Raw genomic sequence first — 14,424 nt, 5'->3', positions numbered from 1 at the left:
ATATTTCACAATGCTTACATAGTTCATCATAGCATAGATAGATAAAAACTACGGTGCAAATAGAACCTACTCCGAGTCGTCATCATCATTCTTGCTGGTGTCGTCCGAGGTAGAGAGCCACGCATCTTCCCAACGAGGATCGTCTGAGTCGAAGAACGACTCCCCACCTACGTTAACGAGATCGCACTGCGCCTCCGCGAGTGCCTTCAACTGACGCCTGTCCGCCCGCTCCGCGTGGCGCCTTTCCGTCCTCGCCGCGCAGAAGGCGTTCTCGTCGGCGACGTCCTGCGGGTAGCGTCGGGGCCACTCCGCCAAGACTCGCTCGTCCTCCTCGGTGATAAGGAGGCGGCGCAGCCGCCGACGGTGTTCCTCACGGTCCTGGTCTGTTATAAGACGAGGCGGAGGGGCGACGGACTGCGCCTGCTCGCGCGTTCAGACGTCGTGGAAATTCATCTGCGCGCGAGGCCTCTGGAGGCGCCACGCCGCCGCGTCATAAGCGCGGTCAGCCTCGTGCGTGGTCTCAAACATGCTGAGGCCGAGGCGGACGTCGCCGGACCTAATCTTCGCGTAGAAGGCGCTGGCGGACGCCACGGTAGCCCGAAGATCCCCGACGGCATGGTGGCGCGTCGGTGGCGAGGCGAGGAAGCGGGGAGAGAGCGCGTGGCAATGTGGATAGCGATGGGAGGCCGCGTGGCGGGCGCCGTAATTTATAGGCGCGCCGGAAGCGGTGTGCCAAATCTAGCGCAAGACCTCCTGCTTTTCTCACCGCGCGCGCAATCGGTTTCCGCGCGCCCTAGTTTCCCGCCTCCGCTGGACCGCGCGAAAACGTCCCGCGCGTGAAAAATTTGCAACCGCGCGCGGGGTTTTTTGCCGCCGCTGTTGGAGATGCTCTTACACTCTGTTCTATTTAATTTGTTTTTGTCATGGGAACAAAGAAATGTCTACACTATCACCCTTCGAGAATTTTAAATAGTTGCCTCCTAACAAGGATGAGCAAAGGAAATCTCTATCTACGGTTACCCTTGCATGTTTATTAGAGCTTAGAGGGAGAGAGAGAGATTTGCTAAGACGAGAACAAGGATAAATTAAACAACTGTATGGTGAAGTGGAAGGGCGATTGTGAGCTGCCTACACCATTGTCAAAGGTGGTACACTTTAGATTTGTATGACGGAGATAGTGGGTCGAGGAGGAAGAAGGAAAGTGATCTAGCGATAAGAAAAAAACCGACAGTGTCATCTCATGCTAGCGGTAAAAAGGACGACACTGTCATCTAATGTGCACACAGATTCTACATGTATATGTTACCCACAATTAGCGTTGAGTCAATAGAATATACGTGTCCCGTTGCAACCCACAGGCACTTACCTAGTAAACCAAAAAAAGAGGAAAAGGGTCATAATCGACTAACACCAGCCCATAACCCGAGAACCAGGAACAAACAACCCGCATGAATCTCTGCGCCTTCAGATCTCGGCAGCGTGAATGAGAAAACTTGGCAGCTCTGAGTTTTAGCAACCGTACTAAGTATAAACATTGTTTTCTGCATCATTATGCGGGAGAGGCCGGGGCACTGAATTGTAAAAAAACAAATCTTGTACCTGTTGCACTTGCTTTTTTACAAAGTCTACATCACATCCATCTTAAAACACTACAACAAGAACCCCCCTTTAGCAACGCATCGATGTGTTGTTGTATGTCCATATATTCGTTGCTAAGGTTTACACCAACGGATTAGAATGCGTTGTCGTTGGTGGCGTTGCAAGGGTCTACAACAACGTATATGCATGCGTTGGTAAACGGCATGTAGATGTGTTGTAAGATAGCAACGCATAGATCTAGAGCCTAACAACAAACCACATGCATTGTTGGCTACCATGCACAAAAAGATTTTCAAATGGAACTTTTTTTAGGAAGAATTTCAAATTGAACTTTGTTAGGTAGTATGAACAATTAATGGCATTTTCTATATTCCATCCAGAATTATTAGGTCAACACCGATAGTGAATAGGAGCCACAATATAATAAACAGAAAGATTCATAAATTAAATCGATTGTGTTGCAATACAAAGATCGTGATCCAAAGATTACAAAATGTAAAACTATCTAGTAGTAGCCCAGTTTTAGACCTTGCAATCTACAACAAGGTTTGAAACATTGGCCCTGGAAATGACATTCTAATTATCTAGTAGTAGCCTCTTTCTCGACCTTGCAATCAACATCTTAGCCGTGAATCGTCAACTTAGCTTGCAATCCACAACAACAACAAAATGAGGTGAGTAAATTACAATAAAAAATCAGGTTAATAGAGGAGGCAAAATATAAACGAGGGGCACCATAGTAGCTCGGTACGCAGATTATATATCCAGTTTCTGTAACCTGCAGATTTAACAAAAGAATTTGTAATTTAGAAGACCAGAAACCTGTACAATATATGTATGCTAACATTAAGTTTGCTCGATCGGATTTTTTTTAACTTTCATAAGCCAATAACAAACTTAGTGAATTGGACAAACAAAATTAAGTTCTAGACTTACAAAACACAATGTAGACTGGTTGCGAGTCGTCAATACATCATTATTCATACACTGGTCACAAGCCCAAATTGTTCATCTCATTTTCTAATTTATTGTATACTGAATATGAACTCTGAGTTAATCTAAAATAATGAGGAAGTGATGTTAGTATGCTGAAAATATATTTAAGAAATAAACAAACATTGTAAAGGGACATGGTTCAATATTTCACGTAAATGATTACTATCCTAATTTGCAAACTGCTTTTTTCAGTAACATTTAGTGTTGTTTGAACCAAAAAATTGGTGCAAAGTAGAATACTCTGCAATCAGTTTCAAGTACATTGATAAATGAGATGGGAATTGCAGAAAAAAGATCCAGGAAGTTAATCATTTTGATTTGCCTAGTACCCGTACGTGCAGAACTTTACCTCCTTTGCCAAACAGTTAACAGTACTAAATCAGTAGCTGCAAGTACACCATATATCAGTATAACTTCTAACTATTGCATCTTGCATGATATTCAGCACAGAGCAGCCGAGCCACTATTGCAGATCAGGGAGCCGCACCTAACACCGCTACTGTCCATCAAGGAGCTATCGTCCCTGACTTGCACGTTGACACCTAAACCAAATTCTAACCCAAAAAACCTATCATGGTGGACGGCTGGAAGTGTAACCAGATGGATGGTATTGGTGTAATTGTCTACTGATGATGCGGACACCAAATAGGTGAGAACTGGGACGACACAGGAAACATACAGAACCTAGAGGACAAGATAACATGTGTATGTGGGGCTCATTCCTTTAGTACAAAGTGTGTCAGTGAAATTAGTGAACATCCATAACACTAATAAGGTGATGTTAATAGTGTTGACCTATTGATATGTGATGGAATGCTCTTTGATGACATGGTCCTAGCTAGGATAAATCTGAGATAATATTGGTACCTAATTGAACGGTTCTGTGATGATCAACTTCACTTGAAAATATTGATTGATTACTCACCTACATAGCAGCAAGAAATAAAAAATCTAATGCATCACAAGAAACAGTTTGTTAGAAAAAGAGGATGCAAATATTCTTCGTAAATTAACAAAGGTATCCATGGTCGCATATATGTAAACCAGTCAGCTTAGAAGCAACAACCTGCACATGGCGAACTGATAGAATTTTTTTAAAGAGGCATGCCCTAAAACTGAAACTCTTAGAATGGAGAAGCGGATGTTTGGGCCTTCCGTGCTCCACAACACCATAGAGGAAAATCCTAGTGCATATACTGAAATAATAAATAGACTAAGAACTAGAGGATCCAACAGAGAAACGTGGACACGTTCGCCAGGCCACTCTGGTGGATCTGATCGATGAAGATGGCGGCTGAGAAAATGTTGGACTGAGAAAAGAGGAGTATTACAGTAGGTATGGTGATGATGTTTTGGTGGCGGAGGAGGAGGGAGACCTCGAAGGCTGCGCTTGAACTGGCACACCATCTTCACGGCTGTTGCGGACGGCGTACCAGACACGAATCTGGGCCGGATCTCAAACTTTGATAGGTCAGTGTTCAAGATGTCCTCGCCGTCCCCCCAGATCATGGTCACCGGTGGCACCACCAGGTACCATGGAAATCAGATCCAAAATTTCCTGCGAGAAAGATTTGGGTGAGGGGCTTCCGCTGGCGTTTCTTATTCCTTTCACGACCCCGCATCTCAGTACCTTGCTCCAGGATAAGCAGGTGGAGGAAGGGGAGGAGGTTAGCTTTTTTTTTTTTGAGTTGGGGGAGGAGGTTAGCTATTCGTGGGGAGGTGGCAGAGGTTGAGGCCACGGCCCAACAACACATGTTGTCTCTCCGTTGCTAACGATGCGTTGGTGTATGTATGTTCTTGTTGTAGTGAAATTGGTCTTGCCCGCGTCTATGATGAGAGAAGACAAGGACAAAACAAGAACAAAATAAAAAAGACGTGAGATGTGAGTTAGCCATGCGAACCGATTGGGAGTAAACTTCCTTCGTCCCATAATATAAGAGCGTTTTTTAAGTTTTTGAGTTCCACCCAGCTTGGACAAGGTTTCCGAAGTTAGAAAGCATAATATTTTAAGTTGGACCAGACTCATAGCAAAAACTAACAACTACTGTGTTGAACCAAATACAATATGAAAATATATCTAATGGTGGATATATATATAGTGATATTGATATGACGGCTTGCTAAAATTTTAACTTAGTTTATACATCATCTATTTGTGGACGAAGGGAGTTTCTTTTTTTCAGATCAAGTGAGACAGTTGCAGTAGTGAGCTGGAAAACAAAGTGTGCTAGTCAAGGCTGCAGTGACATAAGACCATAACACAAGTAAATTCTCATCAATCCAAACATAACCATCTTTTCAACCAATAATATAGTTGCAGTTGCAGCTTCAAAATGTGATATATCTAGAGTGAAAACAAACTTGTACTAATACTGCGTGCGTGCGTGCGCTCATCACACAGCACAATAGCAAACATTATTCATTATTTATTGTGGCTAGTAGGAGAAGACCACTTCAGAGACGCCCTCCTTGTCCTTGTTCCAAGACACAGCAACCTCCAGCTTCCCGCCAACTCCCCATTCGAACGCAGCCTCAGACCCGTCCACCGTGCACCTCTCCGGCCTCGTCGACGAGTAGACCTCGAGCCTCCCCGCCCCCTTCACCTTGACCATCACCTCCGCGCCATCGGCCCCGACGACAACATCAGCAATGGTGCCACCGCAGTTGAGCATGTCGACCACGCCAAGAGACGCAAACTGGGCGGCCCCACCTACCACCATCGTCACCGGAGCAAATGTGAAGAGTACGAGGATGGCTGCAGGGTGAAGTGGATGGGCTCCGACTGAGGGGTCATCAGGACCAGCTCCCCGGAGTGGTGCTTGTACACGGCGAACTCCGCCGCGTCGGCCATGGCTGCCGTCTCTTCCCTCTGCCCCCACTCGACATCAGTTGGGTGGACCTCGCCGGAGACCGGCTTGTAGCAGTGCGCGTGGCCTCGGATGCGGCGCTCTGCCGGGTCCCATCCTGCTCCCTGGCAGTTGAACGCCCCAATCACACCTCCAAACTGCAAAAAAAAACACGCAAAGTTTTAGGTAATTCAGATACAAACAAACTGAAAACTCAATGGCATAATTAAGTCAAAATGGAATGTATAACACCATGGCATAATTCAGTTATACACTTGCTTCAGAATAATTTAGATACAAATCGCCTCCTCTTCTACCTCTTGGTTGCCTCACACAACTCTGTTTTTTTCTCTCATGACGAGAAACCCACACGTACACACGTTCACCATGGAGCAAACTAGCCCTCACGGCCCCTTTTCTCTCATTACTCCAATTAACACCACTAACACATGCCCGTACGCCTATGTCCAACACTGCTCACTATTCCTCAACGGCCGAACACTACCCAGCCGTGTTCAGCTATCAACTTGACTTGATATTCTGCTAGAATCGCTCTGCTAGACACCACGACCAGACCAAAACCATGCATGCACATGCAGCTAACAACTACGGAGTGGTAGAACAGCTTTGTACAGTTTTCTCCCTACTATAATGAAAAGGCAGAGTACTTGAACTACTCCACTAACAAACTCCTAGACTCACGCTAGTACTACACAAGTGACTCAACGACTACGGCCATCTCTGACCACTAACATGCAATAATGCACACATGTCAAGATTTAATTCTAACACAAGTTTGGATGCCATGGCATAACAATTAACTTAAATTAATGTCAAGTGCGGTTGCCGTGGCAAAATTAAAATTTGATGTTGTAATCAATTGAAAATCAAAATTAACTGAAATATAATTTCGTACCTTGTTGAGGTTCCACATCTTGAGGACAGTCTCCTGATCCGAGAGAGGGTTCTTGAAGAGGGCAATGCATAATGGAGGCAGAGCGGAAGGGTACCATCGGGGAACACGAGGGTCTTGAGCAGGGCAAAGTCATGGCAGCCAAGGGAGTCACTGACGTAGATGGGGCTGCCGGAGACGGCGCGGGAGGCGGCGTGGAAGGCGGCGCACACGTGGTCCGACTGGAACATGTCCCAGTCCGGGCGCACGAACTGGCCCATCCACAGGCTGTTGTAGGAGCAGTTCACCATGTGCACGCCCTGCAGCCAGTAGGCGTCGTCGCCGTTGCCCAACCAAAAGTCATCGCCGGCGCGCGCCATGGCCACCTGCCTCGTCCCCAGGAAGAAGAAGTCATTGCACTGCTCCATGCTGGCAATGATGCCCGTGCCCTCGAAGTTGGCGGCGATGGAATCAGAGAGCCCGGCGTAGTAGGCCTTGGCGAGCTCCACGCGGCCGCCATGCTCCGCGCACACGTACTCCAGCGTGTTGATCACGTCCACCTTCACGCCCGTCACCCCGGCGCCGGCGAGGTACGAGTGCATGGCGTCGTACAGCTTGCCGGCGTGCTGCGGCTGCACCAGCCCGATGCCGCCCTCCACGATGCGGTCCACGGCCAGGTCGTCCATGGTGCCCGCCAGGCCAGGGGAGAGACGCGCGGCCTCGACGACGGTGTCCAGTGCCGCCGTGCCCGGACGCACGCCGCCCCACGCGCCGCAGAGCGCCTGCCACACGTACACGTCGTCCAGTGAGGGGAACTTCTGCCTCATGTCCTTGAGGAACGCCTTGAGCCCCACCTCACCGCCGTCGCCGCCATCGCGGTTGCGGAGCTTCTCGAGGACGTCCGCGCTCTTGGCGAGCAGCTGCTCCAGCTCCCGCCGCAGCTGCTCGAGCTTGGCGTCCAAGCTTGACATCTCGGTGGCCGCCGCCTTCTTCCTGGCGTTGACGATGCCCTCGATCTCGCAGGCCTTGCGGACGACGGTCTTGGGCAGGTTCTTGTCGTAGAAGAGCTCCGGCGGGCACCGCAACAGATCGCCCTCCCGATACCGGCGGAACCGCTCGCCCTCGTCGAAGCCGTAGAGGCGTGCTGTCATCTGCTCGCCGCAGAGGACGAGCCCCGGCGTGTCGGCATGTGGCGGGTCGTCGTCACGGTTCGCGCTCTGCCAGCCGTCGTCGATGACGACGAAGCGGGGCGGCACGCCGGCGTCGGTAAACTCCGCGACGCCCTGCCAGACGCCGGCGGGGTCTACGGTGAGGTAGAACGCGTCCCAGGTGCACCACCCGAACCGCTCCGCCATGGGAGGAAGGGCCTTCTCCTCGATGAGCTTGAAGGTGCCGAGGTGCACCCGGGCGGCAACGTAGGCCTCGCGCATGACCTTGTATGGGTCGGTGCCGGCGTGCACGTAGGCTATGCGCCGGAAGTCCGAGCCGGTGACAGCCGGCGATCCGCTCTCGGCGCAAAGCACGAGTCCGTCCTCGACGTCCTCGGAGGGGAAGATGGCGGAGCGGAAGCTGCCCTGCACGAGCGGGAGCACGAAGACACACCCGCCGGGGCCGAGCTCAGGGGCGTCGAGGAGCACCCACTGCGTCTCCGGCTGCACGTCGCGGCCGCGGTCGCCGGCGCGCATGGTGCTCCACCACGTCTTGAAGCGGAACACGCTGAGAAACCTCCGGCCGGCCAACAGGCCGATGCGGCACGGCGCGCGGTCGGTGGCGGCCGGGGCCGTGAAGCCGAGGAAGGCGCCGCGGCCTGCGGCGGCCGTGGCCTGCTCGAGAAGGTGTGCCGGCGCGTCAGAGGACGACGGGTCGAACTGGAATGGGGAGAGCGCAACGTTGGACGGCACGCCGGAGAGGAGCACGGTTCCGCCAACGGTGAGGCTGCCGTCGTGCAGGGAGAATGCGAACTGGGACGATGATGATGCCATTGTTGGACTTGGACTTGGACCAAGACAAACGATGGATGGACAATGTTGTGTTGATGCAAACGAACCAGCCTAGATCATGCGTATAAATAGTTCATTAGATGGAAGCAACCATTGGAATCGGAGCATGGGATCACTTCAGCTTACAAGATCATATCCATACTCATATCCGGGATTTGGCTTCCCCTTGGCATTCTTTAACCCATCTAAATTTTCGGCGCCTACCGACATTCATAAGGCTCTGGATTCTTTTTACCGTCTTACAAGACATCGATCCAAACAAATAAGGAACTTACATCCGATTATATAAAAACAGGTCATATCCATATCCCTATTCATATTCATATTTCGATCACATATCTATTCCTTCCAATCGCTCATGTCTTTATGGTAACCAGCGCCCATGGCATTTTTTCCCATGTAGAATTCTTTGTGACTTTTCCCATGTAGAATTCTTTGTGACTTTTATGGTAACTCAGTTAGTCGCGCTCGAGCCCACCCGACGACTCCCAAACTTACTCATGCTACTGAAATGGACACAATTCGTCACGTGTGCATGCATGGTCAACCAAATGCTGTGGAAAGCCGACAATGTTGTGGTTTATAATTAAAATGCAACTTTAGCTTTACATACCTACTCTTGCATTTGTTTGCATCTTTCGACGCTTTGTTTCGTCGCTTAGGTGAAGCCAACAGTGGCTCCGGCTCTCGAGCATCTTGAAATAAGAAGGATCAACTTTCAGCGCCTGCACCCAACCGATTGAAGTTATAATTGCAAATTCTTCCAAGGGAAAAAGAAAACTACAAATGGAACATCATTTTTTATCATGCATACACTTATACAAACGCTATGCAAAGAGTGCAGAAACTTGATAGATTTTTTTATCATGGCAATTTGAACTACTTTTGTAAAACATGCTACTAGCTGGTGTTGTAGTTCACACTTCACACTCTAAGTTACATCCAAGGAGATGATGATTATACTGAAGGCATCATCGGTGCAGCTCTTGTCTCTTCCCTCGGGCTGCTCCAGGGGAAACGCTACATCTGGGCCTCCCGGATCGGACAATGGCGACGTTCGGCGTCGTTCTACATCCTGGGGACATCGTTTTGGAGCACCTACTGGCTAGTGGGGTGGCTGGGCGGAGGTCTCCGCTTGTTTCTCATGCAATGAGCAAGGTCAAGCGGTGTGCCATCTAAAGTATTGACGATGGCGAGTTTTGATGGCAAGGTGCAGCGGTGTCTCGACGCTGGATACCGTTTGATGGCCGTGCGCAGGAGCTTGTTGCTCTCTGACATCATGTTGGCGTCGACGGTAGACCGGTCTAGCAAGATCAGTGCATTGATTGTTCCTGGAGATTGGATTGTGGAAGAACGTGGTGACGGATTCTTCCGTGTGTGAATGCGGTGCACGCTAGCTCAGGGTCTGCTATACCGGTTGGTGCTCCTGGCTAGCCAGCGGGAGGCTTGGTGAGGCCACCGGATTTCTTTGTGTGTGTGGAGCCCGGTCAGGGCACATCGTCAGCTTGTAGGTAGGGCCATAGTTTTCGCCAGAAAGTGGATTTGGATTGATCTGTGTATTTATTTTGTAAGACCTTGTTGAATAATGAATAAAGATGGATGTATGCATCATTTTGATGCAGAGGCCGAGGGTAATCCTCCATTCCGAAAAAAGACCAACACAATAATGTACATGTGTGTAGAATTCTGATGCATTTGTGTAATCTTTCTTCTTAATTGCTTAAAAAAGTAGATAAACATAATACAGTTCTAAAGCATTGAATAAAAGTTGTTTCAGGTCAAGACTTTCTTTTTCTAGTTAAGAACATAATCATGCTGAGAAAATTCAAATAACTTTAGTCATACAATCAAAAGTTTGATTTGTAGAACAAATAATCAGCTTTCCTAAAGCACATCTAGATGCGCTCTAAGTATTGCACATCTAAGTCATATGTCATTGATTTTACGCTAAGACTCGTGCAAAAAAAATTATTTTATCTTTTTTCCTTTTCATTCTATTTTGATTGAGTCACTTATATGTGCAATAACTAGAGCACAGCTAGATATGCCCTAGACATACCCAACAATAATAAAGTATCCAATTGAGGATTTAAGGCAAGTCAGAGGCATGCCAAACATTTTTTATGGTGGGGAATGGTCATTTATTTTAGCCACGGTGGCATACCTATTGGTGCTTTGGTTGGCCGTCCATCCCGTTGCATCCTTGTCTCCGGCACACTCCGGGAGCTGCTTCCCCTTCCAGCTCCCTAGGCCTATCGACGCCCTTGCAGCTCTAGTCCCTTATCTGCGATCCATCCCAGATTTTGGCTCATCTGGGGCTACAGACATCATCCCCGCCTCTCACTCCGCGTAACCACGCAACTTCGCCTTCCCCTGGAGTTTGCACGTCCGATGGAGCCCGATGCCTCCTTCGGCGTCGCGCGCGGCTCCGCTTCCTATAGTCGCAACTCCATCCTACGACCGACGACCTCCTCTTCGATTCATGCTCAGACGGCTTGGTATTGCTTGGAATTGAACATGGTGAAATCCCCGCACCTTACGCTGGCAGCAGCGACACCCGCAAATGTCGTTCCCTTCTTGGAGGTGCTGCCATGGCCGTTTTGTGGGCCCCTCTTCGAGTATCAGGGGAAACCCAAGGTCTGGTTTTCTGGAACAGACGACGATATATAGCATCTCAGCGTCATTCTCCTTCTTGAAGGTGTTGTCTTGGTTGCTCGCGGCGTCCATGATGCCGGCTTTAGAGTTTTTGGTTGTCAGTTGTTGGTTGGATTGTTTCTCTGGTCGGGTAGTTTAGCGGTGTTTTTCTTTGTTTGGGTTGAGTATCTTATGTGTCTTTCTCTTTTTTGGGCACCATTTTCATGCCCCATGCGTCCGTGTCATATGTTGTACCACCTTCTGTAATCATTCTTTATCTTATTTTGCGAGAAACCGTATGTACTCATTCTAACTTATCCTATCAATGCAATGATAAGCAAGCTTTGCGTATTCCTGAAAAAACAATGCTTTAGAACTAAATCAATCTTTTGTACAAAATTGTACTTCACTTTCACCTTTGCTTCCCATTACATATAGACTTATAAGACAAGAATTGTAAATATTACTGAAAATTTCACCTAAGCATTAGAACCTTAAAACCAAGGCATGTATGTGCAAATACGAATATCTTCGCGATATTAACATATTCTCTTTGTCCAAAAAAATGTGCAAATATGAAAGCATTGATTACACCACTAAAAGAAAGGAAGCATTGAACAAATGCTGATACACATATAGGTTTGGGAAACACTTAGAGCAACTCCAACGCGCCGACCCAAACGGACGTACACTTTCCGTTTGGGTTGGCTGTCCGCTCGCCGTTCGCCCGTTTTTTCATTTGAGTCGGCAGTGCGCCCACCGCGCGGACCCATTTTTGCTAACGCGGCCGGCTTGCCGTCGTTTTTCAGACATAATTCAAATAAAATACAAAGATTTTACATAGTTTCACAAGCCAAATAATAGTTTACAAGCCAAACAAAAATTAAATTGTCTCAAATAGATTTAAAAAAGATACATCTATTGGTTGACAATGTGAGCCCACATATGCTCAACCAACTCATCTTGCAGCTGAATATAAATTTTCCAATCACACATTTGATGATGAAATTAGGTGAACTGTGCAAACGTTGTCGCTCCATGCTTAGGCACAACATTTTCAGCCTGGAACTGAAACCCTTGGTCCTAGATACATTCCGGGCGCTCATCCTCTACGATCATACTGTGCATGATCACACAAACAGTCATCACCTCCCATAACTTCTTGGTGCTCCAAGTTCTAGCAGAACCGAACGATGCCCCATCGAGAGTGAAGAACACCCAAGTCACACTTGATATCCTTCCTAGCACTCTCTTGCTCTTGTGCAAATTTCCAGCCCTTCTCTCCTATAGGGTTGGAGATTACGTTCACAATAGTAGTCCACTGAGGATAGAGACATGCCTTTGCTCTAGTTGTGGCCGTTGATGTTAACATTCACCGGCGGGCAGTTGCCTTCGGCAAGCCTTGCAAACACCGACGAGCGTTGAAGCACGTTGATATCATTGTGCGATCCGGCCTTGCCGAAGAAAGATTGCCAGATCGAGAGATCTTGCGAGGCCACGACCTCAAGAATGATAGTGCAAGCCTTGACATGGCCCCTATACTGCCCTTGCCAACTAGAAGGGCAGTTCTTCCACTCCCAGTGCATACAATCTATGCTACCAAGCATCCCTGGGAAGCCCCTAATGGCATTCATCGCCAACAAGCGGGCTATATCTTCAGCATTTGGCTCTCTCAAGTGTTCCGGGACAAACATTGCAATCATAGCCTTGCAGAACTTGTACATGGAGTCTAGGCACGTAGAATGGCTCATACGGATGTACTCATCAATGAGATGCAAGCATCCGGACAGCTGCAGTGCATTGTGATAATAGGAGAAGCCAATCTTTCCAAGGGCATCCTCCTTGCATTCGAAATACTTATCATATCGGACCACCCCCTCCCGAATATAGTTGAAAACGTGCCTAGCTATACGGAAACAGCAGCAAAATTGATGATGTTTGAAGAACGGGTTGGGTGTCTCAGAGTAGTCCTTCCAAAGAAGGAAATGGCCGCTCTCTCGGTTGCGATTCAACGCCGGAGTGTGCCCCGAGATCAAGCCCTGGAACAACAGCCGCTTCTTACTAAGATGGTCCTGGTCAACCAACACAGCAACCACCATCTCCTCATCATCGGATAAGGAATCATATGAGTCGCAGGGGAATTGTGGAAAAACAACTCGTTGGCGGATTCCATTTGTATCTTGGGGGCAAACCATCGAACAGCTTGCGGGCGTCGTGGAAGAATCTAGCTGACGAAGAGACGTGCGCCTCCCTTGGACCAGGTAGCTGTCCTGGTGATGACCCACAAATATAGGGGATCTATCATAGTCCTTTCGATAAGTAAGAGTGTCGAACCCAACGAGGAGCAGAAGTAAATGATAAGCGGTTTTCAGCAAGGTATTCTTTGCAAGCACTGAAATTATCGGTAACAGATAGTTTTGTGGTAAGGTAATTTGTTACGGGTAACAAGTAACAAAAGTAAATAAAGTGCAGAAAGATGGCCCAATCCTTTTTGTAGCAAAGGACAAGCCTGGACAATTTCTTATATGAAGGAAAACGCTCCCGAGGACACATGGGAATTATCGTCAAGCTAGTTTTCATCACGTTCATATGATTCGCGTTCGGTACTTTGATAATTTGATATGTGGGTGGACCGGTGCTTGGGTTCTGTCCTTACTTGGACAAGCATCCCACTTATGATTAACTCCTATTGCAAGCATCCCATCATCTACTTATTACTTCCCAATGCCTTCCTCTAGGCCCAAATAATGGTGAAGTGTCATGTAGTCGACGTTCACATGACACCACTAGAGGAGAGACAACATACATCTCATCAAAATATCGAACGAATACCAAATTCACATGACTACTAATAGCAAGACTTCTCCCATGTCCTCAGGAACAAACGTAACTACTCACAAAGCATATTCATGTTCATAATCAGAGGAGTATTAATATGCATAAAGGATCTGAACATATGATCTTCCACCAAATAAACCAACTAGCATAAACTACAAGGAGTAATCAACACTACTAGCAACCTACAAGTACCAATCCTAGACTTAGAGACAAGAATTGGATACAAGAGATGAACTAGGGTTTGAGAGGAGATGGTGCTGGTGAAGATGTTGATGGAGATTGGCCCCCTCCCGATGAGATGAGCGTTGGTGATGACGATGGCAATGATTTCCCCCTCCCGGAGGGAAGTGTCCCCGGCAGAACAGCTCCGCCAGAGCCCTAGATTGGTTCCGCCTCGTGGCGGCGGAGTCTCGTCCCGAAAGCTTGCTTATGATTTTTGTTGGGGAACGTAGTAATTTCAAAAAAATTCCTACGCACACGCAAGATCATGGTGATGCATAGCAACGAGAGGGGAGAGTGTGTCCACGTACCCTCGTAGACCGAAAGCGGAAGCGTTAGCACAACGCGGTTGATGTAGTCGTACGTCTTCACGATCCGACCGATCTAGTACCGAACGCAC

At 48.0% G+C, this 14,424-nt stretch overlaps 1 pseudogene; it reads right to left on the bottom strand.

Moving 5' to 3' along the window:
• Positions 1-5,030: 5,030 nt before the first annotated feature.
• LOC123161486 (stachyose synthase-like) lies at positions 5,031-8,315 on the bottom strand (annotated as a pseudogene).
• Positions 8,316-14,424: the final 6,109 nt, after the last annotated feature.

The sequence above is a fragment of the Triticum aestivum genome, chromosome 1D (genome assembly GCF_018294505.1).
Source record: "Triticum aestivum cultivar Chinese Spring chromosome 1D, IWGSC CS RefSeq v2.1, whole genome shotgun sequence".
Classification (NCBI taxonomy): Eukaryota; Viridiplantae; Streptophyta; class Magnoliopsida; order Poales; family Poaceae; genus Triticum; species Triticum aestivum.
The sequence above is the reverse complement of the archived record's forward strand: the minus strand, read 5'-3'. Positions and strand labels throughout refer to the sequence as shown.